At 38.2% G+C, this 26,577-nt stretch overlaps 1 long non-coding RNA gene across 1 annotated transcript in view; it reads right to left on the bottom strand.

The window, feature by feature from the left end:
• Nucleotides 1-442: 442 nt before the first annotated feature.
• Nucleotides 443-26,577, bottom strand: part of LOC141278468 (uncharacterized) — a 237,433-nt gene continuing 211,298 nt past the window's right edge. Inside the window, exon 5 of the long non-coding RNA XR_012331224.1 lies at nt 443-1,019. This is a non-coding gene — a long non-coding RNA (uncharacterized lncRNA). The remainder of the gene's footprint in view (nt 1,020-26,577) is intronic.

Below are 26,577 nucleotides of genomic sequence, written 5' to 3'. Positions count from 1 at the left end.
GAGTAAAACTGTCACTGTTTGCAGATGACGGATACTATACGTAGAAAATCCTAAACATGCTAACAAAAAACTACTAGAGCTCATCAATGAATTCAGTAAGTTCGCAGGATACAACATAAATATACAGAAATCTCTTGTATTTCTATACAGTAACAATGAACCAATAGAAAGTGAAATTAAGAAAACAATCTCAGTTGCAACCACATCAAAAATAATAAAATACCTAGTAATAAATCTAACTAAGGAGGTAAAAGACCTATACTCAGAACACTGATGAAAGAAACTGAAGATGACACAGATGGAAAGATATACCATGTTCATGGCTTGGAAGAATTAATATTGTTAAAAGGACCATAATACCCAAGGCAATCTACGGATTCAAAAGCTATGTTTTAAAAAATTGCCATAATTGAGACCATACTCATTAAGACAATTAGTCTGATTAAAGTAATTTAATAATGTCCTATTATTTGTCTCCTTCCCCAATAAATATAATTTGACCTAAAAGGATTTTGTGATACAAAATAATGAAAACATAAAACTCACAAATTACCAAGAAGGCAATCAGTATTTAAAATAGGATATGTCTAAGTAGAAGAAGTAGAGTGGGAGGAAGAAACCAGCTTGACTTAAAGAGAAGCATAATGCCTGGAGCAAAGATGGACCTCCAGACAAACTGGCTGGACCGGCAGACTGCCTGCTATGAAACAAAGAACAACAATACCCCTGGAAGGATCAAGTCACCTAAACAGAGGGAAGGAGGACACTGACCAAACTTGCAGGAGATATTTTTAAAACCTCATTAACTTAATAATTTGACACAGAAGAAGGGTAAATGAAAACTGTTACTTCTTTATTAGAAAGGGAGACAAAACTGTCCCTGCCAGAGGCTCTCGAGATATTGACTTGGGCTCTTTAGTGAGTACTTAACCCCTTCGAGGGCTGTGTCAATTGAGGTGCTGCATCAGTCAAGCCCTTGGAAAGTGAAGGATCCAGTCAGACATTTTACGGTTTTCTCACTGAAAAAAAATAAAATAAGGTATTGATATTACATTTTGTGGGCATTAGGAAAGAAGAACTAAATTAATTAGTTCTTTTGAGGTCCATTTAAAAGATAGTCTCAAGATTAAAGGACAACAGTCCTTCTAAATACTGCTTTGGCTAAACTGACCAGTTGTTTTGATCAAATTCTATGAAACGTAGTGTATAACATGCCAGTCATGGTACCTGCGCATGCTAGGTACCCAGTAAAAGTTAATTATATCTGAATCACTCAGGAGATGTCACTGTAAATAGAAGGTTAGGATGATTAAGGACAGGAAAGAATCAAGCAACAATATTCTATTTATTTCAGCATTCTGATTTTATTTAAATTTTGACATTCCAATTGCAATGTATTTTCATTACATGTAACCCAGAAAATATAATGTTGAAAGTATAAAGAATATAAAGTATAATAAAAATTCTTTTCTTCTTTTATTTTATCCAATGTTTTTTTGTCTCACAATGTCTTTTCCCTTAGCATTTGGGTTTTCTCAAACATAGTTTTATGTTACTTCAGTCTCTCTCTAACTGTTTTCTTCACTGGGAAACCACTTTACTGAGCTTGACAATACTTGATGCTCAGTGAAAGACTAAATAACACTAACATCAGGAAAGCCTCCTGGCCACCTAGGGAAGATCAAAGAGCGTTGGTATCTCTATGGGGTCACCACCACTTTAACTGTAAAACTCAATGTTGTCATTGCACCTAGAAGTGATCTGGCTCAGGGGAACCAATTCCCACTTGATTGAGGTAGTTGGTCTTAATGTGTGTCATCAGACTATAAAGGTCAGATGCATTTATCCACACACTTGTATTTGCCTGCCAAAAGGTCTGGGGTATTTGAAGGACTAGCAAGAATATTCTTTTCCCCTAGAGTACAGGAGATATTCCAACAAATGTTACTTCTTGACACTTCTTCTAAATTATTCCAGGATAACCATCTCTCTTCTTTTAATACTGTCTTCCTACAAAAGCGTATCATAAAATTGGTTAAATTTCAGATTACTACATCACAATCACATTCCAATTCTGCTTTTCTAAGAAGTCTCCTTGATTAGAGTTTTAGGTGTTATCAAGACTTTTCAGTGCTACATTTACAGGTGTCTTTTAGTTTACCCAGAGCGAGTGCTAATCAAATCCGTTATGTGCAGATTTTATCAGGCCAACTCATTGAAGGTGATGCTATTTCCAACTTCTTGGTAGATACGTTACTATTGCACTCAGTATTGACTATATAAGGTCTCCTATATACCCTTCTTTAGTAATAGAAGTATTGAGCTTCTTTCTAAATAACTCAGGATATGTCTAAATCCATTTTCCGTGGGGAATTTAGGTTTACGTGACTCAGTCACTTCAGAGAATACAGTATCATCATCTAAAAATTCCAGATCTAGACAACCAGATAATTTCCTTTGGAAGGGCAAGTGCTTCTCAATTTTAATTCCTTTCCAGCCTTCCAAAGCCAAGTAAACATCATGAAGTGGGCCTTTGGCAAACTTGGCTTCACTAAGTGATGTTTCCATTTGAAATTACAAATATAAAAGCAATCCTTATGTTCCATTTGCCTCCACCATAAGGATAGACCTATTTACTTCAGATTTTAGTGTAGACTCAGGATTGTATATTGTGCTTTACTCTGCAGGAACATCCTGACTCAGATACCTATGTAATTTCTGTGAACTACTCAGAACAAATTTTCTAAAACAAAGTCACTATATAATATCTAAGAATGTTTAGTTCTTACATTAACTATAGCTTTTAGGAAGAGTACAGATTATAATTTTTATAAATATTCCATTTGTTAGATCCCTGGGGATCTCTATTACATCAAACCAGGTGCCGTCTTTTCCCCCTCACAGTCCGTATTTTAACAATCATTCTTAGTACAGTTGTATTACAGTTTTTATGAAAGGTAATAATACATAAAAATCCTAACTAAGCAGGAGGCAAAAGAAGATGAAAAGTACCCCTTCCTCATACTATCAAAGTCCGAATTTGGGGAATATCTTTTTATTTTTGCCCATGATGGCTAAATTTCTAAGGAAGCTTCTGGAACTGGATACGCCACCTCTCATTTTCCATCAGGTTATAAACCAAAAGTAGAGTGATGTACAAAGGGCAGGTATGGTAGGAGAGGTAGGGTTGTGGGAGTTGGTGACAGGTCAGTACATGGACTCTCCCTTCCTTTGAACTTTCTAGAAGTCCAAAGTAAGTTGTAGTTGCAAACATGAGAGAAATATCAAAAGCTCATGAAATCAACTAAATTAACTGTGAAAGGTAAGTTATAATTGTTAATCTTAATTATTTTAAAATGCAACAGTTTTTTTAAATTGACATAGAAAAAGAAACAAGAAAAACTATGAGCACATTGACACACAGCATAGGTGATAATGCAGTGATGCTTACTACCATCTCAGCAGTGATTGTATATGTTCATACTTTCTTATCTTTATATTACTTGGATAAGAAATCTCATAATTTTTGTCCTAATTGTGATCATGATAAGTGATCATTAAATTTTTGTCTCCATAACTGTGATTCCTTGAAAATGTCAAAAACTAAGGTATTTTTATCCTATTGCAACAGTCTCTAATCATTTTCCATTTCTCTCCCACTTCCTTCCTTCTCCCCTTCCTTCTCTCATGCTTCTGCATTTTCCTTCAGCAAGTTTAGAATTTCTATAAGAAGCTGGCCGCGATTATCTCCGTCCAGCATAAGAAACAACCCTGCCATGATGAAGGGCAGATCCAGACTATGGTGCCTGATAAATTGGCTTGCTACAGCCCCACCCAATTTAACGGACTTTAATCTCTGTGCAACTTTTTATGCCTTACTATGTTACTCCTTACTCCCACTAGTGATGCTCTCTCAGTCTCCAACTTGGCCATGTGCCTTAGTGGAGGCACTGCAGCCCTGTTACAACACAGTTCTCCAGCTGGAGAGTTGTAGCATGAGTTGTAGCAGTTATGTTAAGCAAACTAGCATGAGCTTTTAAGACCCCAAAATGTACCCTGGAAATCCACAAATATCTCTAGGATACAGGAGGCAAAATTAGGAGAAAACATGGAATTTGGAAAAGAACATAAGAGGAAAGCATGAGCAAAATAATAACAATTTTGGGTAACAGCCAAAAACATAAGTGAAAGAGGGGAGGTATTTTTGACCCCCTAACTAATATATTAAAATGTGTCATTTCACATACTCACACTGCATGCATGATTTGGCTTTCTTTTTCTCAGCCACAGCAACAGCTAGGAATACTTTGTTGACAGTTTTTACCTCATAAATTTGGTTCCCTGATCCGAATTTTCTTTACAAGGGGGAAAAAAAAAAAAAGAGAAAACTTAAAGATCTTCTCTCAAATGAGATTGTCTTTCCCTTGGAGTTTTCATTGATTTATAACTGCATCGATATTTCACATTTCTTTTAAAACACCGTGTTCTAATGTTCAGTCTGGCACAGGCTTTCCTTTGTATTTGACATGATGTCCACCAAATCTTCCTATTACGGAGAGACCTTGGGGTCCTGGGAAAATCAATAGACATTTAGCTACCAGGGAGACAGGGAGATGAAGCAACGTACATGGTGGCCACTAGCAACTACTGGGATAGGAATGTCTCAAAAGGCTGAAATGAAGCCACAAGTCTGCAAGTTGTGGAATGTAAGCAGTTACATAACCACTTTTTGGGTTAATTATTCAGTCTCTCCGCTCATATTCCCTTTAGATGAGTTGCCCCTGGGAGCAAAGCATTGTCATTTCACTGTGACAACTGCCTCTTCACTGACCATCGTTTTGTCAGAAAGGGAATGGCCTTTCAGAGAAGCCATATTTGTTTAAGTTTCTAAATAACAAATCTTTGGTCTCCATGATTCACATTGCTTTGCCATAAGTTTTAGACAGTGTTCAATTATACATCGAGTGAAAGCCAAGTCTTCCCTTTCAGGTCCGCCCTTGTCAAAAGCCTGCCTCCCCACAATTTGTGGTGGGTGTTCCATCGTAATGATTCTGCTAGCTGCCTCGTCCCTCATCTCTGCCCCAAAATCAAATCATCTGCTAACAATAGTAGCCTTACTGAGGAGAAATGTAGAAGAAATTAACTGTGGTCCTCAGAAGGTATTCTGGGAAACAGCATTCGACATCAAAGTCCAGCTCTGAAATGCGACCTATCATGGGCTGGACAGACAATGCTTTGTGAGTCAATGGCTAACATGTAAACAGATGGCATTCTCCCCACCAACACTCCACCCCACAGCTCCTGAGGGTGAGATCCTGCAATTCACTGCTTCACAGTGGTTGAGGCTATTGTTTAACAAGTTTCCATTCATCATGAAGGCAAGGACCTGAGTCTTACTTGGGAAATGTTTTGTATTAAAGCTTTCAAGCAGCAAACTTACTATCAAGGAGAAAGAACAGTCTCCTGTGGGAAATAGCCCAACTTAAAATAAAATTGACCAAGCAGAAAGTTATAAATAATATTATTTTAACAGGGTTTTGAGGTGCAGCCAAATATTTTGGAATGTTCTCAGTCCAAACAAAGCCAGCATACTTCTCATTTTTTCCAACCTCATGACTGAGACGAGAGATAAATGGAAAGGAAAAAAAGCCCACAGTTGCGAAATGCAAATTTAAAAGAAAAATCAATCTGGACAGTCATAAAAACCAGGTGGCAGGCAAAAATTAGACTCATTTATGAAGAAATGCACAACATTCTTTAAAACAGGCAATAATTAAGGTACAGTGAAAAGAGCAAAGAATTTGGAGGCAGAATAAAGTTTAGATCCTAAGTCCATCACTCATAAAATGTGTGCATCTGGCTACATTTCTTAGCTTCTCTGGGCCTCACATTCCTCATCTAGAAAATGGCGATGACTTTTATCTGACTTTCTCTGAGTTGTTACAAGGATTTAGAGTTCAGGAATGGAAGCACCTAGCACAGCATTCAGTACAAACAGGACCACCAAATTTCCCCTGTCTTCCACTGCTTCCCAAGTCTCTCCTTTCCTCCCTACCCCCACCCAAGCACACAGGAAGCACTAAAGATGCCTTGGATTTAAATGTATTAAACAGCTTGTTTGTTATTAAGAGTGGTTGTGTAGCACTAAAAAAATGCTATTGGACTAGAAATCTACTGAAATCAGTCTGTTACTGATTTTGTGACTAGTATTAGATTTGAGAAGTGGCCTCCCTTCTCTGGGCTCTCTTGTCTTTAAAGTGAGGCCACCGGAGTAGAAAATCTACAAGGAATCTTCCAATTTTCGCATTCAGGGAATTGCAGGGATCTACGCCTATATGAACCAAAAGTTTTGTTTTGTCTTGTTTTGTTTTTACCCTTTCTTGATATGTTATTTCAAAACAAGTTTTAATATAGCTAGAATTGGTATTTTTCTTTGATATGTGGAAATCTTAGTGACAGCAAAGTGAGCCTTGTTTTCAGAAGTTCAATACGTGTTTGTGGGATGAATACGTTACACTAATTAGGATGAAACAGAATGCTGCTATTAATATAAAACCTTGGTTCAATCCTAGCGCATGGCTCCTCCTTAATTATAGCTCTCTTGCCCACTACTCCAATTTTACGGAAACATCAAAAGTGCTGCCCCTCAATATTGTCAAATGAAGGAACAAGTGGTTAAAAATCTTCTGCTTCTGAACCATGTTTATCCATAGTTCATGAATCCTTTATTGTTTTTATGAAGCTCAGGAAGTTCAAAAAAATAAAATAATTATCTCTCCCAAAATAAATAAAATAATTATAAGCTATCCTTTCCCGATAATTCCTAAGGAAAAAAATAAAGGACCTAAACTTACGGACTCTGAGTGGTACATACGTATTTCCACCTCTACACCTTTATCCATGTCTGGAATTCCCTACTTCCATCTCTTTCTAGGCTTGGTAATTATCTACCTTTTCAAGATATAAGTGTAAGTCTTATACTTCTTTATATCCTCAAGACCTAGACTGGTCCAGCACATAGAGGATATTCACTAAACATACATGGGTGGCATTTAGAGTACTTTCTTTTTTCTAGTGTGTCACTATGTAGCAGCCCTATCACATTTTTCTTTATTTGTTTTTTAAAGTTTCAATAGATTATACTTAGTCTATCATGCATACTATCTTGGAATATATACTAAACTTTAAGATTAGGATCTAAATGGCATGCTAAAAGATTTAGTGAACATTCCAAATGGTCTGATTTCTACCCAGAAGTGGTTAATAGGATATGGCATATATTATTGAAGATACAAAAAACTTTAAATATCGATAGCACTTTGAAATTCACTGTGCTTTCATTACATTCTATCAAAGTGAATCTGGGCATACCACAGATAGAAGCCCTGCATTCAGTATTTCTGACATCAAATCCAGGACTTTCTTGACTACATCACAGCTATTAAAGGCCCCATGATGTGATGGACCTACTCTGAGTGGGAGGGAAAAAAAAACCTAAAGGAATATCAGAAACACCACTACCAAATAAATGAAATGGAACCACAGCAAATCACTCGACCATAAGAACTAGGAGAAAGAAAGACTACACTTAATTTTAGAAAAACGCTGCACATACCTAACGCCATCTAGAGCGATGCCACATATTAATATTTTCTAACTTAAAAAGGCAAAGCGAAAGGTTTTATATTCACACCCGGGATGATCTTCAATGGCTCTTCTATCATAGCTGCCCCAGGATAACGCGATTACTGTCACTTCCCACCTGACACAGCCTTGTTCACCACTGTGGCTGCAGCCGCAACAGAAAGAATAGCATCTGTACTATGAATACTTTATTGATTTTTTTCTACTATTAAAGCAATTTAACATTTATTACCTCATTTAATCCTAAAGCACCTGTAAGGGAGAGAGGATTGCCTTCTTTCCTATCTCTTTCAATTTACATATGAAGGAAAGAAACTCAAAGGAGTTAAGCATCAAGTTCCAAATCAGAGACAAAATTGTGACAAATAAAAAGTATTTACAAGAGTTTGATTTCCCAAGCATGGACATTCCCAGTTAAGTTCCCTGATCCAAACTTTCTTATGGTTAGGATCCTTTCTTCCTGATGAACTAAGACCCAGGGGGAAGAGAAACCAGACAACAATTTAAAATATCAGTCAACCATTCAATTAAAAGCAAAATAAAAGAAAAACAAAAAATAAAATATCTCACTGCAAGGACCAGGACTTGGCTGCTTTTGGGAGGAATCAGGCAATGGCCTTAATACAATAAGCAGATAGTCCATGGATTTTGATAATCCATATTAAGTTCCCCAGGAAAGTAACAAGGACAAAAATCTTACGATAAAATATCTGGGGGAAATCGGTTAAACATAGTGAAATAGGTTTCTTTATTTCAAGACTTCAATGTACTAATAAATAATGTAAATTTGCAAGAAAGAAGACAGTATGCAATTTTCCTCAAGTAATTTAAATTATTTGACTGTGGAACCCTTTCCCTCACACTTTTTTTCATGGAACATCTTAAGAGGTTAAAGTTTAATGGATACAGCTTTGGGGAGAAAGTGCTCTATCTACATCTCAGCAATTTAGTGATCAGCTGTATGAAAGCTGAGGTGTGTAACCAAGTGGTTGAATGTTTTCAAATCCATATGTTTACAGTGTTAGCAATGTCTAGATTTATTTTAATGCCTTTCACGTATGATGATTGCACAGAAAGTCATAGGCATATATTTGTAGAAATATAAAGGTCAAGTCCAATCCTTGAGCTTACTAATTTGTGATTATTTCATACTGTTTTGATTTCTGTTATATAATATAATCTGTTATGCTTGAAGTAGAAGAAATAATTTTCATTTGGCCTTGATTATGTGTGAAGTCAAGTTTCTAAATATGACAGGCCACGCAGACAAGGAAGTAAGACAGTATCGTATACCATAAAAAGTGACTCCACTACAGGAAGTGATAATAGCTTATTGATCACTTGCATGAGGCAAGCTTTGTTTCAAGATTTTTCTTAAATGGATTAATTCAATTAATGCCAGTGAAGACCCTAAAAAGTAATTATTATTTTCTCTTTTTACAAGCTGAGAAATGCAGCAGAATTATGTAATTCGTCCAAAGTCATCCAACTAATTAATACATTGGTGTGGCAAAATTTGAGCCCACACAGTCATTTGCAGAGTTTGTGCATCTAACTATCACATTAAACTACTTTGCAAGCATTCACAATAGAAACGCAACCTTTTTGGAATTTCTATTCTTGCTCCTTAAAAATAGATATCACTCAAGTAATATGTCTCTTCCATAACTGCAGATTGAAAGAAACACATTTGTTCTCACATTGGAAATAGGGAAACAGTCCAACACTAAAGTTTAAATTACTTTTCTCCTTATATTTAAATCAACTCCTTTGATATCTAGCCCTGGCTGAACCAGTGAAAAATCACACAGGAAATACCAACAGGAGGCACCAGCTTGATTTTATAGCAGCCTTAATAGAAATGAAAATATAACTTTAACGAAAAGATATGTGGCTGACTTTTCTCCCGTTGTTCAATATTACTGATACACTTTCCTAAAGGAACGTTTTCACTAAGCACATTGATATGTGATTTAAGTATAACAGTTCTACGAACTAAAAAAGGTTAAAAGATCTTAGATAAAACTGTGACAGTCAACCTGAAAAATTACTGGTCTCTAAGATGTACCTTTTAATCATTTCTGAGAAGGAAACTTAAAGTGAGGAACATTTATTAGTAAATTGATTTTAGCTTTGAACTGATCCCTAATGGCTCTGAGAGAAGTCCTGGTTTAACCTTGGGATGTATTTCATTATCATGTCTATGGTCAGAGCTCTTTACCATGTAGACTGAAACTACAATTCTGAAAGAGATGTGCTCTATTTAATAAGATCAGTCTCCTATATATGTTTAATTTCAAACTTTGGTGATGCTTTATGAAGTCTTAGCAATAAGAATAATACTAAGAGTACACAATCCAAGTTTAATAATACCAAGCACTTATAAGATTTTTCCCAACTATATGCAAAGACATCGTCTAATATTCTTCTTGACAATATCCTTGAAACCCAGGCGAGTGACAAGTCTTATTCTCCATATTTTATAGGAAAAACCTCTGAGTCAGAACAAAATGAAAACATACTTAAGGTCAGACTGAAGGTTCATGTTGATATCCTATATAGTAAAGTGATTTTTTTTTAACTCTATTTCTTTGAATGACAAGTGAGGAGATAAATGTGATTGTGTCATTCTTTTTTCCATAATTTAATGATGATCTATCTATATGTCCACCTACTTGTTTGCTTATGCTCCTCAGCCTTAAATAAAGAAACTGAGGATGTTACTGAAACAAAAATGTTTCTTCTGTAGTCATATAATGAGCTTATAAAAATACTAAGTGCTGCGGTTTCTCTAAAGAAAATCATTTGCATTACATTGCTTACTTCAACCATCATGACAAAGCCTGCTTCTTCTAAAGCAGGTCTAAAAAATAGCTAGAATTGATTTAAAGAAAATAGGTAAAGGTCCTCATTTCTTTGATACCTTGATTTGTTTTAGAGTGTATTTAATAATCTGATATACCTGTCAGTCACCCCAGTAGAGGAAACCAAAACACTCTGAGTATTTTAAGCAAGAAGTTATCCAGTACAGGGAATAGGGTGTTTATAAGATTGTGGATTCTAGGCTAGGTCTCCAGAACTTGCTCCCAGAATACCCAGAACTCCCCTACCAGGGACTCCAATCCTACCACTAGAACTATTGAGCACACTGCAGAGTAGTGACCAGACACCAGGAAGCTGGAATCAGGAACCCACCGAAGCTACGGCTCCTGCTTCCACAGATGTCTCCAGTCCCAGGGAGCTGAGAAAAAGCCATTGGAAGTGCTCTTGCAAAGGAGCATGTTGTCTTCAACACCCTGTTTGCCAGAAACACACACCCAAAGGGAACAGGAAGTCACCCTTTGTCTCAGTTTCACCTGCCAAGTTTTGTGTGCTCATCTATTTTGCAAAAGCCAATTTTCAGCCAGAACTCCAGCTACATGGAAGTCTGGAAAACTTTTAAGCATTGAAGTTTATGCAGTACAGAGAAGCACAGCAAAAGACAAATGGAATGAGATTGAACAAGATATTACACAATATCTACAAAATATGAATTAAAAATATTAGCTATGATTAGCTTTAAATCACTTTTCATCAATTATAAAGCACCATTAGTTGCATGATATACCATTTTCCTAAGAAAGAAAAAACACTATCCATTACAAAGATGCCTTCAATTGTAAGATGCAGGTAATTTCAAACAAAGTAACATGTAAAAAGATGTGCATGTTAGAATCGATGAAATACAAGTCGTGATAGATTGTAAAGGTATGATCTTTTCATGATATTATGCATGGCCATATAGAGCAGTTTATAGTTTTTAGAGAAAAATTGAAAGTTTAAAATATATTAACATTTCTATTTTAACTGACATGCTAATGTGTAAAGAGAAAAGTACCAAAGGATAATAGAATGGTAAAAGACTGGAAGAGATATTTTATAATTTACCAATACATGGATGTTACCAAATTAAATAACTGAAAACTATTTATTCCTCTCTATGTCAAGAACAGATTACATTGTAAATTTCCCTATGAAGAAGTTCTGAGCTTGTTGAGAAGTGGAAAAAGATATTTTATGAGTGATGTTGAAATATATGAAATCAAGACACCCAGAGTGACTGTATTCCATCAACTTCAACGAACCACAATTGCTACCCAAAACATCACCCTGGATAAAGTGCTTCCCGGGGAGGGTACAGAGAGTCAGAGAGCCAGGAATATGTGCAAAACTATAACTTGTGAGCCAACTGGAAGCCTAGGAGACAACCAGGACCCTTGGCTAAGGCTCAATGTAGATGGATACACAGCAGGGTCTGCACATGGTTCAGTACCCTGGAAGTCAAGTGCGGTTGCAAAAGGAGAAGCAATCAGTCAACAGCGCTGAGATGGCTTACGATTGGAGCCTGAGGTAGATATTTGTTGTGTACCTACTACGTGCCAGGCACTATTCCAGGTGCTGTTAACAGAAGAAGCAACCAGGGTCCCATAAGATCTGTAAAGTAGTATTCAGAGACCGTAGTTCTCAGAACAGAGTGTGTTAGCTGGTCCTGACAAAATTATTTCAATGAAGGCTCAATTACTCCACTTCTGTTTTAACTTGTCAAATGGGCCTGGTGGCCTGAGGTCAGAACTTAAAGAGCTGTCCCCTGAGTTGCTGAGAGGGCTGGGCACGTTCTGCCACCACCAGAAAGCACAAGTGTTTTTCCATAGTAACAATCTGTTCCTGGGTACCAGCACCAAAATGTCTAGAAAATAAAAGTGGGCTTGTGATATTTATGGTACACAATATATTTTGCTGTCAGCTCAAAGGTTGCCGATGTCATTTGCCAACAAGTTGCTTATTTGATTTATGGAATAATTAATTATATGTAAGATAAGCCGTGCACTGAGGAATGGAAGCTATAATTAATCAACTCTCATAGCAAAGAAATCTTTATGCAATTCTGAGTGCAAATTTATGGACCCCAAAACCAGTGTCTCTCAAACTGCTTTACTTTTTCTTGATATCCCATTCTTCAGGTGTGGGCCAAGGAATGTATGTCTAATAATAACCCTTTATATTCTTTTGATGCTTTGTAATTTACTAGTGATTTCTGATGTGTGCTATTTGGTTGGGTCATCAGCGCACCCCTACAGGGAACACAGAGGAGGCATTGTAACCTGTTCTGAGGGCTGAGGAAACAAACCCTGAGAGGTTAAGTGACTTGCCCAGTGCTACCTAGTCAATGTCAGAGCTGAAGGAAACCCTGGTACAGGGACCCCCAAGTCTGCTGTGGAAAATGCCACATGTTGTAGGAGGTAAGGAAGAGTACAGCTTCGAGTACCTGGATTTAAGCCCTGACTTTGCCAAGCAAGTCCTGTGTGAACGAATCTCTCAACCTCCAGGAGCCTCTGTTTCTTCACGTATAAAAGGGGACAACACAATTTCTATTGCAAGCTTCTGGTGAGGATTACATAAAATGAAAGAAACCCTGGGAAAGCCCCTCTCTCCTGGCGCCTGGGACATGAGAGGTACCTAAAACATCACCTTCTGGCTGCTTCCCATCTCTGTGCCCAGCCCTGACTGGCCATTCTTCTCCACCTCCACAGCTACTGGGTGCTCAGTTCATCAAAGACTCCCCGTAATTCTGCCACATCAGGGGAAGATCAGACAGCCTTAAAATGAACCCTTTTCGATACTTCAGTAAAACCCTTTTGAAATAGATCCACTCCAAAAAATGACTGTGCCTCAAACAAAACAATATTTGAGCCAGGTTCACATTTTTTTTACGATAACAAATGTCTCAGTCTAGACAAAGCCATTTACGTGGGGAACAGAATTTTGACCAGTGCTGCACAGTAGCTCTAGATACTTTCATGTCTGTCTTCAAGGAACCTAGAACCTAACAAGAAAGGACTTACCGAGAAAGAACATATATAATAACAAACATAAATCCTTAGTTATCTTTTTCTTAACTGAATGTGAGAGCTAGCTTATTCATCGGTCAACCTTAACTCACTGCTAATAAGAATTACAGTTTTATTTCCTTACAGATGAGGCAACTGTTAATTATAATAATACCCTGTGTTCAAAATACCAACAGTGGTTTTCTTATTAATTAATGGTCAATTCACTCAATCAAAAAGCAACAGTTGCTTTCCCTAGTGTCATTTCTGACTGCAAGTTTCAGGGCTTTTATTAAAATAAAATCTCTGTTCTCACCATAGCCATCTCTCCTGGCTGGATTATTTCCTACTGAAATCTTGCTGGAGTGTGTCTGTGTGCATGTACCTGTGCATACGAGTGTCCTGGAGAATGGGAAAAGATGGCGAACACATGGAGGAGTATTTACTGCAGAAACCTAACATGGAGTGCAGTTCATGAAGTGGGTCAAATAGCCCCTGATTTATTGCTCTCTATGAGAACATTTTCATCACCATCAATAATACTCCTCGGAGCACAGTCTCTAAGTATGCGATTTCCTCTCTAGGCTGTGGAATATGACTGCAGACTCAGCCACAGAACAATTTTCCAAGACATTCTTAAGGTAACTTGAGATTATATACTGAAGAGGTTAGACTATTTTTCATCAGAGACTCACAAGCACCAATTTTTCTGATCACCCCTCCATTGAGTGTAGTCTGTGCTGATCAATTTGATCAGAAGTAACAACTGAAATGAATTGATCAGAACGGTTCTGCTACTGAGCTCAGCGATATTTGCTGTGTAGGAGAAAATGAAAAAAGTCACCTAAACGGTGAGTTGTTTGTGGTCTTGTGCCCCATATAAACATGTTGAACATATTCCTCCTGGATGGCTAAAAAAAAAAAAAAAAAAACTCTTTTATTTGTTTTGAATTGGGTACAGAGAGGGGTGGTTTAAAAGAAGAATGGTGGGGGAAGGGAGGATATTGTATAAAATGTACGAATTACTTTTAAGCAATTTAGAATGGAGCTTATGTTAACAAACACATATCAACCCCTCCCCAGTTAATGGTCCTGTGCCAGGAAATGTTGAAAGAAAGACAAAAAAGGTATCGCAAGTGGTCCTCATGGAGCTCACTGCCTATCTGGGGAGACAAGGAGTGCGCCATGATTACGTGGTACAAAGTATGAGGGAAGAATCACAAGACGCTGTGTTGGAGAGCAAGGCGGTAACTCTGAAGAGGTAATTGATGACCTGAGACTGAATGGTTGAGTAGGAAGCAGCCTGGAAGCAAGGGGAAGGGGAAGAACATTCAGGAGAGGACATAAAAGCCAAAGAGAGTATTGCAGGTTAGGGGGACACTGTCCAGGGTGACTATGGCTGGTGCCAGGGCAGCAGGAGGGGAAGCCGTGAGAGCTAAGGCAGGGTCAGACCTTCACAGGCCTGTATGGCCTGATGAGGAGAAAGCTTCAGAAGGATTTCAACAGATGACATGACTCAACCTACTTTTTGAGGCATCTATGGCAGCAAAGTAGAGGGTGGGTTTGAGGAGGGTGAGGCGAGAGGCAGGGATGCATGCAGAGGCTGTGGTAGTCATTCTCACCATCGAAGGACTTGAGTCAATGCAGAGGAGTGCAAATGAGGAGGGCATACAGCTTAAAAGTAGGTACAGCCGCTCCCTGACTTAGGATGGTTTGAGTTACAATTTTTCGATTTTATGATGGTGCGAAAGCAATACACATTCAGTAGAAACAGTAATTTGAATTTGAATTTTGATCTTTTTCCCAGGCTAGTGATATATGTATGGAAATACCCTCTTTTGTGATGCTGGGCAGGACAGCGAGCTGCAGCTCCCAGTCAGCGAACGATCATGAGGGGAAACAACTGATACACTTACAACCATTCTGTACCCATACAACTAGTTTGTTGATCACATTCAGTACAGTATTCAATAAATTACATGACACTTTACTATAAAATAGGCTTTGTGATAGATGATTTTGCCCAACTGTAGGCTAATGTAAGTGTTCTAAGTATGTTTAAGGTAGACTAGCCTAAGCTGTGATGTTCAGCAGTTTAGGTATATTAAATGCTTTTTTGTCTTTAGATAGTTTCTCCTTACAATGGGCTTATCAGGATGTAACCCCATCGTAAGACGAGGAAGATCTGTACAGGCTAATGTGCTGGTGATTAAAATAGTAAAAATCACCTTATAAATTCAATCTTGGTTTATTCTTCGTTCTCTCCTGGTCTTATTAGGCAGCTTAATACCTGGTCCCGGCATCAAGAACTTTTGGGTTTTATAGTGAATTCAGTATTTAGTTTGTTTTTGTTTTTATCAATAACAAAAAGCTGCAAAGGCGAATCACTGACATAACTGGGATAACTGAAAGGAAGCCCCTTTAGCTCTTTTCACTATTTCGTGCAGAAGATGTTAGAAACAGCATTTTCAGTTGTTAACATTACACATCAAAGACAGTTGACTTTTACTAGAACTAACATTAAAAGCAACACAAACAGCAGCAGCAATGGTAATCGTCAAGGGGAAGTTTCCAGATGAGTCATGTCACTCAACCAGTGGAGTATTGCTGAGAGTTAAGTACCAGTAATTACAGGGGATGTAGTTACTGAGTTGCAGCTCTGCAAAAGGAGGAATAAAATACTCTGTCCAACATAAAACACTCATTTGCTATTCTGTCCCTAAAAGTTGCTCCTTGGATCCATCTCAAAAATATGTCACAAAAGACAGATTGTTTTTCCAGCTTACTCTTTTTGTCCAGATGTCACTAAATGTTCAAATGATCATAGTTTGGCCTTGTACAGAACAGAAGCTGTTTGGCTTTTTATCATCGTTTTTATTTTCTCAGTAGGTCCAGATTACTTTTTATTTCATGTTCTACCAGGTATAACTGGAACACATTTTTTTTTCTTCTTAAATACACAATCATATATTTAAAACTTTTTTCAGCACACAGTTTTGTCGCACAGTAAAGGAATTATAACAGTTTGCTATACAGAAATGTTAATGATTTTTTTCTTCCTCACTAAATGCTATTTGCATGTAACTGATGTTAGATTTTTTTTTTTTTGCCCACCTCAGAATAATCATAGTGAATTTAATCCTGCTTATCTTTCATGCTGAACAAAAGTCCCATCTATACACATGTGTGTGTATAGTGAGTGTGTATATAGAGGTGTGAAGGTGACAGCTGGTGCACAGACAAAATAGAGAGTTTAGAGATCAAAATTATAAAGATAAAAGCCCTCTAAATATTATGTAGATAATGCCTGTGTCTCCCCATCAGTCCTCCTTTTTTAATACTTCAGATATATAAGAATGCATCTCATTCCTCTCAGCCTTAATCTTTCACTACACTTTAATGAAACATCTTAAATACTTGTGACACATCCACTGTGTTCAATTCACAGTGCTAGAGCCTCAAGGTACTTACCATTCAGGAAACACTGTAGGATAATTATAGATATTTATAAAATAAGCCAGATTGAGGGACCTGAGAGAAATACAAAGAAAATTCAATGAAGAGATTAGAGAATGGGAGGAATCATGGTCATCTGTAGGAATTAGGGAAAGCTTCATGAAAGAGGTGAGTTTGAACCCTTAATGATGGGTAAATGTTCTTGATGGGAATGAAGGTGGTTCATAAGAAAGAAATGGCAAGGACAAACCCAAGATGGAGTGTGCTATACAAAAAGTACACCAAGTAGGCACCTGTGGGTGAGTGTTATGTAGTAGAAGTCAGTGAGATAAGAGTCTGGAGGGAAAATTGACTCAGATATGAGATTCCTAGAAAAACCCAAGTCAGACAGACATATTTGAGTTATAAATAGAGAGCCACTGAAATATTTGGAGTAAGAAAATGACTATCATAACTATGTTTAAGAAAAATTTATCTGGCAGTTACATATTTTAAGATGAGGGAAGACATGGTACATTAGGAAGTAGGGAAATTAGGAAGAGATCTCTTTAGAACAGTGGTATCGAATAGGACCTGAAGAGAAATAGTGAGAATAGAAAAGAGAAGCTAGATGCAAGCTCATTCTTTCTGCGTCATGGCCAATGTATCATTTTACTGTGATTGGCAAAGCCACCGCTTTATGTGTGGAAGTAGGATGGCCCTTTTGAGTGATGTTCTGTCGTAGACTGTTTCAGAGGTAGATCAACTGGTTGATGCTGATATATTTCCTGCGAGGGGCGACTCACTCATTAGAACTCAGGTATTTACTATAGAAAAATATATATATATACATATATATACACTAAATTTTTCTTTTATTTTGGGAACCAGAGTGAAGTAGGAGGATACTATGTTGGAAAGGCAGAAAGCTAATGAAAATTAAGTGTTCAAAAGGTTCGATCTTTCAAATGCCACAAGTCTATGGAAACAGGATCCTGGGGTCCAGAGGTCAGTGTTACTCAGAAGTCACATGTTGAAAAGACAGGCAGAAAGGGAAACAAAATAGGAACTATGTGCTGGGAAGCATGTAGGGTAATTTTCAATCAACGTTTAATAAATACATATCCAGCACTGTGCTAGGTTCCATCCAGACCTTACAAAGTCCACAGTCGAGTGTGGTGAATTGTAACTAGGGCAGGGAATGGGGAGCACATGGTATGAATGAATGGATTTGAAGCATGGTTGAGTGTTAGAACAGTTTAAAAAGTTAAGATATACTGGCTTGGAAGTATTTATCTTTTGAGAGAAAAAGATTTCCCTGTGGGCACTTTTATTTATCCAATTTTTGGAAGAGGAGTTTTCATTTTGTTTCCTCTGACAGAATGTGGGATGTATTGTGAGGCAGAATTGATAGGATTTGCATGGTGAGGAGGCAGGACCCATTCAAGGCTCCAGGAAGTCTTGATCCGGGAGAGTAATGGGGTGAGAGGGATATCACAGTGGCTTAGTCCTTCCCCACCATGCACTCTGGAAAAAGACCACCCACCAAGACGATTCACTGTTTTTCTGTGTACCTATCCCACGTACACATTTGGTAGTTGATGGAAAGAAGGGGTAAAAGGAGTCGTTTTAGATGAAATTTCCATACATTCACAATTCAAGCCAAAGACAGCCATTAGAAAAACCAAAGAACTGACTTCTCATTTCACTAACATTCCTTTGCTTCTTTAATCAAATTTCTCTCTCCTTACCTCAAACCCTGTCCTTTCTCATCGTGAGTTCTAGGGACTTGTCTCGTTACTGTAGTCACAAGCCTCCTTTGACTATCTCATTTTTTCATTTGTAAATGGAAATTTGAACCCTGACCCTTAACTTCTTGCACACAGACCTAGTAAGCATATTCTTTTAAATTCTCTGTGCTCCTTTGTAAGAATTACAGTACAGGATATTTCAGCCCAAGAAAATACAATTTCTTTTCTTTTTTTTTCTCTGCCTCATAGCACCATTCTAAATATATTACTCTACAGAAGAGGTTCTCAACCTTGGCTGCGTATTAGAATAACTTGAGGACCTTTAAAAATCCCAGTGCACAAGCCATACCAAAGACCAGTTAAATCAGGACCTCTTGGGGGTGAAACTCAGGCACCAGCGTTCTTAAGACTCCCCAGGTGAGTCCATTGTGCAGCCAGGATTAAGCAGCACTGATCAACAGCAACACTTATTTATTGATACTTCTCAGTTCCATGAACTGGCATTAATTTTCATGATTCTTGTGCCCATGTTATTTTCCTAGCATCGAATTCCTTTCCCTACTTTATCTTCTAAAACAAAACCAGACAAAACCAAACCTGCGCAGTCATCAAAGCCCAACTCAAATGCCTATTCTTTACAGAGTCCTCTTTTCTTCCCCATCACCAGTCTAAACTTAATTGTTTACCCCCCTCTCTCCCATCCAAGCTGCTTGAAACCACATGAAACATTGAGCTTTGAACTCTGGATGGCTGTGAACATGTATTTTTCCCAAACGGATTTTAAGCTATTTGAAAATAGGGATATGGGCACATAGTGAACACTCAATAAATATTTTAAAATCAAATTAATATTGCCAAAAATAAATAATATAAATCAATCTATACCCTTCCTATAAATAACGTGGGGGCGATGACTTGTCCCTTCTATTAAAACTAAGTTCTTTGAAAAGCCATAATACCATTTCTTATAAAATCGTGGGATGTGATTTACTATTCCTGGCAACAGCTGCTGCTCATCAATGATAACTTCAAAGTCAGTGATAACATAATTCAGCAGACATGGTGATTCTCAACGTATGCATGATGCCATATGGGCTTCAATACAGCAATACTTCCTGCTCATACAAATACACTCCAGGTTTTGTTTTGTAAAACTTAACTTAGATTAAATGAGCACTGGCCAAAGCATCTAAAGTCCTCCCAGGATAATGGCTATAGACTAAATGCGGGGGAGGGGGAGAGAGAATTAGTTTTGAGGGTAACAGAACACAAAACCCACTTCTTCTGGAAGAGACAACTTAAGCATGACCAAGGCATCTTCCCTGCATTCCAGGTGTCCCTGCCTTTCCTCCCTGCTCCGATTTAAACCCTGGATTTAATTTTATCTTAAGGTGACTGGCTCCACTATCAAATGGGGAGCAACTTGCAGGTAAATATTACTTATGTTATGTTTTACTCTTTTTTTTCATATATAACACTTACCTATCACAGTTCTTATCACACACAACAGGAGTCAAAACATTTCATAAGTCAGTAATTGAACAAAAGGAAGAACCCTGAATTGATAAAGGTAAGCATTAGTATGAATAGCTCTGTCTCAAAAATGTCCCCTTTTCTTGCCTATGGAAAGCAAGCACCAATTCCAGCCAACCCCACAAGTACAGTGATTTGAACAGGTGCCCGATTAGATAGGAACACCTAGAATAAAAATAATTAAATAGACAAGTGATAAATCAAGCAAATATTGAGTGAGTGATATTACTTAAAAGTGTACAAATTTTAAGTTACAAATTTCACTTACCCACTCAAAATCTTAAGAAGTTACAGTTAACCTATAGGACCAGAACAAGGGTGAGGGAAAAGAGGCACTCACTTTGGGTATACAATTTAAGGGGGTGCAAAAAACCTTGATAATCAAGGTAAATAATATTTAATGCAATATTCTTAAAAATCAAAAAATGTAAAACAATCCATGATAAACAATTTTAAGGACACAATCCATATGGGATAGATTTGCAAAATATTATATGAGCATTTTTATATCATGAGCAATATTATATGAATGTTACTACATAATGCTGTTAATAAAGCTCTCAGTAAGATAATAGCCACAGGCTTTGGTGCAAACAGCTTTGAAACTATAACCAGATATGCACAGACATGGGCTGCTTTATAAAAGGAAATCATTTAACACCAAAGGCTGCTGTGGGTAATTTTCCATAAAAAGCAAATAATTTCTCACGTTTGGGTTTTAATATGTGTTGGGTTTTAATATAAAAGTATCTATTGTGATAGAAAATAAATTGATATTGCCCCCATTATAGTGCTCTAACAAGTATTTATATATTGAAAGACATATGCTTTCATTTGACTGTTCACTCTTCTATCGTTTCTTGAATGTCTAGCATGGTGCTCGGCACTGAGGCTAATGCGTTGGCCAGCTAGGGGCAGACACACTTGTCAGAAAACACCAGTAATAGAATACTGAGAAAGATACAAGAGAAAGTGATGGGGTTACCATGGAGATGGGAATGACTGCTCCCTAGGGAAAGGATAAGGGGACAAGCTGAAAAATATTTCAGGTCAGGGTAATATAACTAATTAGTTAACACTCACTTTTCAAAACTACTTTTCCCCCCCTAACAGCTAGCTGGCGATATGTATGAATTGCCTTAAAATTCAGAGTAATTTTCATGAAGCACTTCCATTTTAAGGAAATTACCTGAAAGAAATCTCAGTGGAGTTGTGTTAAGATTTCTCTTTATGAATGTTGATCATAGTTCTTTCTATAATATAATAAAAATCAAGGAATAAACCTAACTAGACAATATGGCTTGTTGAGTTACATGTATGGTATAATGGAATACTTGCAGCAATTAACAATCTGTTGGTAGGGAATCAGTAATGCCACAGAGTGGTGTACACACCTGCTGCCTTTCAAAGGGTCCTCCCTGGTCTGGCAGCACGGGCATTCCCTGGAGCTTGTTAGATAGGCGATATGCAGAGTTCCAGGCCCCAGCCCAGACCTAATGAATCAGAATCTGCATTTTAACAAAGTCCCCAAATGATTCCTATGCACATTAAAGTTTGAGAAGTACTGGTGTATGCTATATATTTTTTTGTTTGTTTGTTTGCGGTATGCGGGCCTCTCACTGTTGTGGCCTCTCCTGTTGCGGAGCACAGGCTCCGGACGCGCAGGCTCAGTGGCCATGGCTCACGGGCCCAGGCGTTCCGCGGCATGTGGGATCTTCCCAGACCGGGGCACGAACCCGTGTCCCCTGCATCGGCAGGCGGACTCTCAACCACTGCGCCACCAGGGAAGCCCCTATGCTATATTTTTTAAGCAAAATAAAAGTATGTGCATGATGATTCCATTTCTGGCTCCTCCAGGTTTACTCAATGAGTAGATAGAGACACACATCAAAGCGTACACAGTGATGATCTCTTGGGACTTTTTATTTTCTCTGTGCTTTTCATTTTCTCCTTTTCTTCATGTTTTCTAAATATCCAACTACAAATGTGTATTCGTTTTGTTACAAGAAAAAAGTAATTTCTATAAGCGTACTTTCTCTTTGCTATTTTTCTTTTAAAATGATTGTTTATGATGAGTGAATTATTTTCTGTAAGATAAAAATTCAGGTCAATTGCACATTGAGGTTTGCAAATTTGAAAATATAATTTCACATCAATTGGTTCTAGGACCATATATCTAGTACAATTTTGATTTTAAATATTTCTTTACCTTGTTTCCATAAGAATATTTGTCTCTATTTATGTATCTTGGCTTTCTGCCTGTTAAAGACAACTATGTTTGTAGCACGTCAGCAGGTTATGTAATCTCTCAGTTCTTGGCTTCCTTTGAACCTCACCCTCTCCCCTGTTGCCATCCTAAAACAACTAAGATACACAAGTTTCCTATTTTTCTCTTTTATTTTGTTTTAGGACTTGAAAAGCCTCCTTTAAAAAAACAAGTGTATTTAGCATACCCAGCTGTTACTAGTATGAACCCCCTTTGGGGGCTATTTTAAATCCCAGACTCTTCTTAGAGGAGGACTCTGAGGTTAGGGGACACAGGAGGTGCCAGACTGGAAGCCAAGGCAAGAGGGAGGAAAGACCTCCACCTGGAGAGTTGCACAGGTGGGCCCTGGTAGCATAGAGAAAACATGACAGAGAAAAGGGAGGTGTCAGAGGATAAAGAGAGCAGCCTACCTCCGAAGCTTGACTCCAGCAGTCCCAGCTCATTCCAAGACACTTAGGGAATACAAGAAAAATCCCATTCCAGTGCGAACCTTTCTAATGTAACACTTTGTTAATGAATCAGTGCACATGTCCTCTGAGAAGGGACACAGCAATTGTGCTTTGCTTTTCCCATTCCGGGGATCTTATAGAACAAGGCGAGTAACAAGGCCCATCAATGCAGCAGCCTGATTAAGGCAAGCCTCGCCCTGTTGGGCATCTGTGCTCTTTTCTGTAGCAGGGACCTTAAGCGATAGCAATGGGAAGATAAGGAATTCAGAGAAGTCACAGGTAGAGGAGATGGGGAAGATTATTGAAAAAAATACTAGAAGAAATGGAGAGGAAGTAACAGTTATGGAGGATCTGAAGGGCAGGCTTTTTCTATATGATCTCATTTAATCCTCACAACAGATTGTGCTGTATGGGAGCTGGCTGAGATTCAGTGAGTTCATCACTTTCCCCAGTTGATTCAGCTAATGATGGTGCAATAGGAATCAACGTGGGTTTAGCTAGTTCCTTCCACATTAACACTCTACCTCAAGAAACAATTCTGATTATGAGTCATTCACTGTATCCCAAAAAGCTTAAAACTTTAAAAAGTTCCCCAAAGCATCCCTTCCCTGATTCACAGACTATCTTCCATCAGAATATCCTAGGTATCTTGTCAAAATGCAGATTCCTGATTTCTTCCCTGACTGGGGCATAGGAATTTGAATTTGAAACATTTCCCAGGTAGTTCTGATGCGCAGACCACCCACAGGCACACCTAGGAAGGGCATATGCTACACATTAGAAGGAGACCCTTTGTCATTCTTAGAGCAAATACTTAGACCCTTTTCCACCAACATGGCTTTGATAACACTACTCCCTCCTCTTGGTCTGCACTCCATATTTTTCTGCCTGGTTCAGGGCTCCCTAAGGTGGAGGAGAAGAATCTGAAGTGAGAAAGGTGGAGGTTGAGTCTTAAACCTCATCATTAACTAGTGGTGCTAGGTAAGGAAGTAACAACCTCTCTAAAACTTAGTTGACTTTTCTATAAAATGGAGAGCATAGTTCCTGCCTCAGCCACCTCACGTGAGGATTGTGAGGAACTAATAGGATTTAACTAAAATGGACTCATAGGCTGTTACTGATGTTTCACACACATGTTAGTAATTGGGTGAGGAGTAGGGACTGTGGAAAGTGGAAACAGCCTGGGCCTTGACATCAGACATGAATCAGAGTCCTGGCTCTGCCCCTTACTAGCTCTCACCCTGAACACTTAACCTCTCGGAACCTGTTTCCTTTTGTATTAAAAGAGAATAATAAACGTGTACGCCCATTAGCAGGAATGGAATTAACCGAAACATCCATCAGTAGGGGACTAGCTCAATTAAGGATATGTTGTTCATACTGTCAGAAAGGAGCGCCTTCTCCCCACTCCTGAGTTCCATGGAAAGGGACTTTTTAAGCACCCCAATGGCCTCTCACCTGCCCTTCAGTCCCTCCACCCCTGGTAAAGTGGCAGAACATATCTAAGTGGTAGGTCTTAGATCAGCCTTGCTCTTCATTTGGAGAACTGTGCTGGGCTACACAGATGGGTTCTACATAGGCAGGTTAAGTATTAACAAGCCTACTTGACCAGTCATGTAAAACCCCAGCCTCTGGTTCTGGCCTCTCTCTGAAATAAAATTAAATCTGTGGCCTCCATGTGCCATCCATTTGTTTTGTTCTCAAATTATTCAGAATGTGGGAGCAGGGGGCAGGGGAAGAGGGGTGCTATTTACTGGATCCCCTCAAAGTTCCAACATATATATTGTAAACTGTTTAACGACTAAAATAAAAGAGGGGAAGCCACATGACTTATTGTCATGAACATTACCTTGGGATATATTGTTAAGTGAAAAATGTCAGATGCACAACAGGGTATTTTAGTGTATTCCCCTTTGTATTAAGATAAAGGATGTATTCACAGAGAAATGCACATATATTTAATTAGGAAGTTACCAGAAAAATATAGAAGAAACCATTTACTCTGGTTGCTCTTGGGGATGGAAACCGGAGGTGTGCGATGAGATGTATATGCTCTAACGTGATTTTAACTTTTAGTTATACTTGTATTACTTTTTTAATTAAAAAAAATTTAAAATGCCCATCTGTCACATTGTTGTCTTGAGGAGTAAACAGAAGTGCAATGGCAAATGAAGCCTGCATAACAGAGTCAATAAGTCCAGCTTCTTTTCTTCATTTTTCTACCAGGAAGTCAGCTCCCCTTTGCCAATAATATTCCTTTGGAGCCATTGCAGGTCACTTTCTTATAGGACTGCCCTCTGACTTCTCTTAGCTTCAGCTGTGCCCTTAGTCATCAGAGGGTCTCCCCCAACCAGAAAGAAAGCTACAGGACAGCAAGGGACCAAGAACCATAGCTCTCCCAGCACCTAACCCAGTATCTTAACACAGTAGAGAGCCAAAACATGTTTGTAGCACTGAACAGAACACAAGGCTCATAGAGCCCAAGCCAACCACCTACTCGAATTGTCAAGGAGATGGAGTTGGCATAGAGAAAGCCTTTGCATGACTCTGCTAAGCAGGAAGCACAGCTTCAGAGAGCAGCTGAGGCTTCCCGGCACAACACAGACTCAGCACGTGACGTTATGTGCAAAATCACCACATGTGTGCTGCTTGCAATCATCTTCATCACCTCCTCACACGGAAACGTTAAATGGAAACACACGCTAACACAAAACAAATCTGACTTATCTTCCCTCTGTGTGTTTGGTAATTACTTATTGGAGTTTAAGAAAGTATAAATTAAAAATTACCGAAGCAAGGGAACATGAGCTGAAAGCTCCTTTGAAGTTTTTTACCTTGGGCATGGTTTATAAAATTATACATTGGTGTTACGGGCTGAGAAGTTGGGCTAAAGTCCGTCTTGGATAGTAGTGGACTCTCTTTGAAAGATCACAGACTAGGAAGTCACACAGAATATGTCCAAATCCTGACTCCACCCTTGCCGGGTCGGTGGCATATGCTCTCTAAGCCTTGGTTTCCACTGCTATGAAATGAGAATACTTACCCTGAGGGTGTAAATGGTAAAATACCTATAAAGTACCAGATCCCTATTCATGGTAATAATTATTAATATAGAAATTAATTGATGAAAAATAATAGAACTAACTCTGACTAATCATCTGTTCAATAATTCATCTTGATTTTTTCCACTGGTCTGTGATCTCATAGAGTGTGGAACCCTCCTTTGTTCATTTTTCTGACCCTAGCACTGAGCACCTTGCTTATATTGGGCTGGCCAAAATGTTCATTCGGTTTTTTCTGTAAGATGGCGCTAGTAGTACTTAGTTGTCTTTAACTTCATTCAAAACAATTTTGTTAGATTGTATGTGACAGCTGTCATATCAGAGTGCATTAAAAAAAAGACTTATCATAATTGGTGAATTTTTGTGTAGCCATTTTAATATTGAAGATAGAAGAAAAAAAGCAACATTTTCAGCATATTATGCTTTATTATTTCAAGAAAGGTAAAAACGCAGCTGAAAAGCCAAAGAAGATTTGTGCAGTGTATGGAGAAGGTGCTGTGACTGATCAGATGCGTCAAAAGTGGTTTGCGAAGTTTTGTGCTGCAGATTTCTTGCTGGACGATGCTCCAC

Source organism: Tursiops truncatus, chromosome 4 (genome assembly GCF_011762595.2).
Source record: "Tursiops truncatus isolate mTurTru1 chromosome 4, mTurTru1.mat.Y, whole genome shotgun sequence".
NCBI classification, from domain to species: domain Eukaryota; kingdom Metazoa; phylum Chordata; class Mammalia; order Artiodactyla; family Delphinidae; genus Tursiops; species Tursiops truncatus.
The sequence above is the reverse complement of the archived record's forward strand: the minus strand, read 5'-3'. Positions and strand labels throughout refer to the sequence as shown.